This window comes from Apis dorsata, unplaced genomic scaffold, assembly GCF_000469605.1.
Source record: "Apis dorsata unplaced genomic scaffold, Apis dorsata 1.3 scaffold_28, whole genome shotgun sequence".
Lineage (NCBI taxonomy): Eukaryota > Metazoa > Arthropoda > Insecta > Hymenoptera > Apidae > Apis > Apis dorsata.
The window spans coordinates 26,777-30,817 of record NW_006263330.1 but is presented as its reverse complement, the minus strand read 5'-3'; the positions used below and the strand labels follow the sequence as shown (position 1 = coordinate 30,817).

The 4,041-nt window shown below is 45.2% G+C and overlaps 1 long non-coding RNA gene across 2 annotated transcripts in view; it reads left to right on the top strand.

The window, feature by feature from the left end:
* LOC102676259 overlaps positions 1–3,833 on the top strand; it is a 16,346-nt gene extending 12,513 nt beyond the window's left edge. Inside the window, exon 3 of one of the 2 annotated variants that reach the window (XR_420631.2) lies at positions 3,823–3,833. This is a non-coding gene — a long non-coding RNA (uncharacterized LOC102676259). Of the gene's footprint in view, positions 1–2,387; positions 2,400–3,822 lie in introns of those variants that run through there. The other variant, XR_420635.2, reaches the window with a different exon arrangement.
* The last annotated feature ends 208 nt before the right edge of the window (positions 3,834–4,041 follow it).

Genomic DNA, 4,041 nt, shown 5'->3' with positions numbered 1-4,041 from the left:
AAATGCATTCGAAAACCTTCTTTTTTTTTTTTTTTTTGCGACCGGTGTCGAAAACTAATTTAAAAAATGGATTCGGTATTTTTCTCACTCGCGAGAACAAAGGGTTGCGCCTCTCGTTACGAATTCAACCGGGCCTCGGAGAGATTCGTATAATTTTCGAAAACTCTTGAAACGACGGAGAAAGGAAGGACGATATTCGAGTCGTTCGAGAGAAAGAAAGGAAAGGAAAGAAAGTCTAATTGCGCGAATCTACGCTGGACGGCCGCCTGTATTTGCATAAAGTCGAAGACGAAATGCAATTAATCTCATTTCTTGGGCAGCGAAATGGCAGTTGGCGATTAAATCGGCATTTTCAGCGATAATCGGCGGCAGCAACCGGTCTTTACTTGTCCCACCCCCTCCTCCATCGTTTCATGGTTTTTCGCAGGAACGTTCGAATAATTCGAGACGGTCCGTTTATCGAACCAGCTTCGGTCATTAACGGCGAGGGAAACACACCGTTCCTTCCCTTTGAATATTTATATACACGCTATCAACACGTACCACGACTCTATTTGTCATCCCTTATCGGAGACTCTCGAGTGCTCCAGCGAGCGACCCAGCGTTTTGCCCGTCAGCGAATTCTCGGTAAACGCGCGTACGTGTGTGTGTGTGTGTGTGTGTACACTCGCCGTTCGAGCGAGAAACAAATAATTAACGATTAATCCCGATCGAATTTTCGTCCATTTCTCATCTCGATAATCGTGGAATATCCTGAACGGAAGGTACGGAGGACGGCAAAAAGACGTTCGGGGGGATCGCTCATTGGTTAAGCCGAGAATGATTGCCGCTAATTTCCAGTCAGCAAGAAATTTCCTAATGCTTTCAACGTGCTCGCCGTTAACCTCGAGAGCGGTTCTTGCCTCGAGATCTACTCGAAACCGTCCGTCCCTCGGATTAAGAACTTTGGGCGCGAAATTCAAAAAGCATCCTTCATTAGGGGCTTATTATATACGTTTTACAGAATTTAAAGTTCACTCAAATTTTATATGTGGTTTTATTATTGCCAGCAATATTTCATAGCTGCTATTTGTTTTTCTTCGATTTCTATTTATCGTTTTCACTGCCCAGTCAACAATATATAGTTTCTCAGATGCTGTGAAAAACTCGTTTAAACACGGAGCGATGAAGAAAATTGGGATCGAATGGCGAAATGCGTTCGAATTTGCCGCTCGTAATCTGGTAATTTCGCTCGCGCATGCGCTCGGTAATTCGTTCGCCGACACCCGATACTCTCCACTGATAAAACGCGTATTTTTATTTATCGTTTCCACTGTCCAGTCAAATATATATAGTTTCTCAGATGCTGCGTATGACGCAGTGAAAAACTCGTTTAAACACGGAGCGATAAAGAAAATTGGCACATTGAATTTGCCGCTCGTAATCTGGTAATTTCCCTCGCGCATGCGCTCGGTAATTCGTTCGCCGACACCCGATACTCTCCACTGATAAAACGCGTATTTTTATTTTTCGTTTCCACTGCCCAGTCAACAATATATAGTTTCTCAGATGCTGCGTATGACACAGTGAAAAACTCGTTTAAACACGGAGCGATGAAGAAAATTGGCGAGATGGTATGGCGAAATGCGTTCGAATTTGCTCGTAATTTCGCTCGCGCATGCGCAACGACGCCCGATACTCTCCACTGACAAAATATCAACCCGCTCAAAGCGGTGAATGTAAATACGGAAGGAGGCAATTTTGCAGAGATAATCGCACGAGTTATAATATTTAACGAATTCCTTCGTCCTATGCGTAGAAAACACACGGGATGAAATTAAATAAAGGAAGAATTCTTTCCTTCTTTTTCCCCAATGATTGGGCGCAAGTGTCTCGAGAGGCAAAGTTTACATACGTGCAAGAGAGAGAGAGAGAGAGAGAGAAATGGGACGCGTAGCGAAAGTGAGGAGTGGGGGAAGGAGGAGGCCACTGCGACAAACTTCGAACAAGTCGAGCAGCCTGAAATCGAATGAAGTTTCGGGGAGACTTAGCGGAGTGAAAAATTGCAGGAGCAACTTTCACAATGCTCCCGGACCCATTAAGCGGCTCAACAAGTACGATTCCCGGTAACCGTTTTGCTCGTCGACTTTGAATCGAGGAGATTCGCGCAGGAGAAAAGGAGGGGAATGGACGCGAGTGGACGCATGGAGGGAAAATTGTTGTTCTCGAAATGGCGAAGAGGAAGAGAGAGAGAGAGAAAATAAACGCGACTTTTTCGACTCATCGTTTTCTCCAGATTCTCTCTTCCCCGCCTCTTTACCTTTTAAGCGACGCCTCGACTAATGCAATTCCACGGAGAGATCGACTTTCTTTTTTTAATTGATCCACGGGGAGAAGGAAGAACCAAGGTTAATCAACCTGCTTCCTTTCCGCGGAAGTATCGTCATCGATTCTTGAGAAAAATCGTGTACTCGATCGTCAGTATTTTCATCTCTCTTATTTATTCATTCCTCTCTAAAGAGATTTCTCCATCATCCTTTGCTCGATCGAGTATATAATGTAAAACTACTCGCTACTCCCACGATAAATCCATTGTTTTTTTTAAATCCTCGTACAGAACTCATTAAGAGAGCTCCCTTCGATTCCGCGGAAAGAGATTGCATTGTTAGCCCGCATTTCCCTCGAACGAGAAATCCCTCTTCGTCTCCGCGATATTTTTGCTCAACTTTATTGAAAAATAGCGAGTCGAATCTCTTCTTCTTCTTCTTCTTCTTCTTCTTCTTTTTACTTTTAAGAAACAACAAGCAACGAGTTCGCAACGCGCGAAAGGAATTTTATTTAACTCTGGGATGGAGTTTGTTAGCGAGGCCAATGATCGGCGAATGAGCAGTGAAAACAGGAATCTGCTCTAATTACGCTCTTAACATGTATCTTTGCAAAGCATCGAAAAGTCCAAGTTTTCTCCTCCGCGGCTGAGGAGAAAATGGAAGACACGGAAGAAAGAAAGGAAGAAAGTTAGCTCGCTGGAGGAGAATGGCGGACGTGAGGGAAGCTTGCGAGTCGTTCGTAATATTTTTCCACGGCCTAGCTCCGTCCGTTCTGCTCCAGTAGTCTAATTCGGTTTGCCTTCTTCCCTCTCCTTCCTCGCACCTCTCTCTCTCTCTCCACCCGAATCGAAAACTTTCGAGAGGAGAGTCTAGTTTGCCGCGAGGAACGTGACGGAAAACTCTCCGCATTATTCCTTTCTTCGAATCGAAGAAAGCCTTTCCCCGTTCTTTCTCCCTTCCTTTCACGCCCGGCTTTCCAATCACGTATCCCACCGCGTAAACACACGTTCGTCTTAATTACTTATTAACCCGCTCGATCCTTAACTCGATCCGCGCTTTTGGAAGTACAGAACAAGAAACACTCTCATATTCGTTTCCCGATCGTTCGCGTTTTCCGCGTTTCACGCTCTAATTGCCTCATTTTCGAATGCTTTTCCTTCCCTCGAGCACGTATTACCACCGTAGAGAGAGAGAGAGAGAGAGAATTTCGTATAATAAACGCGAACCCTTGCAAGAGGTCCAAGGTGCCGTAAATTTTCGACAGCTTTAAAGGCGAGCACGGTGGCTAAAAGCAGACGTAACCAAGTAAGCGCAAAGTGCGCGCCGCGCTTTTCATCAACACTTTTCCATTCCACGAAGATGGTGGACTCTCTCTCTTTCTCTCTCTCTCTCTCTCTTCCAGTAACAACAACGCCTCGAATATCATTCTTGGTTTACGGAAAGGCTAGGATAGGTTAGGCCGACCTCTCCGGCCGAGGACCCTCGGTAAAGCTTCGCAGAATCTTCCGAGCGGAAGGTTGCATCGATTAAAAGCGGCAAAAACCTTGGTCGTTTGACCCGTGCGAAATTAAGAGGCGCGCGTTCGAATCTCAAACCTTCCTTTCAACGCAACGAAAAATTGGGAAGAGAGAGAGAGAGAGAGAGAAAGAAAGATAGAGAGAAAGAGAGAAGAGACAAGAGACAGAGAGAGAGAGAGAGAGAAGAGAGGGAGAGAGAGAGAGATGCAACGATATTA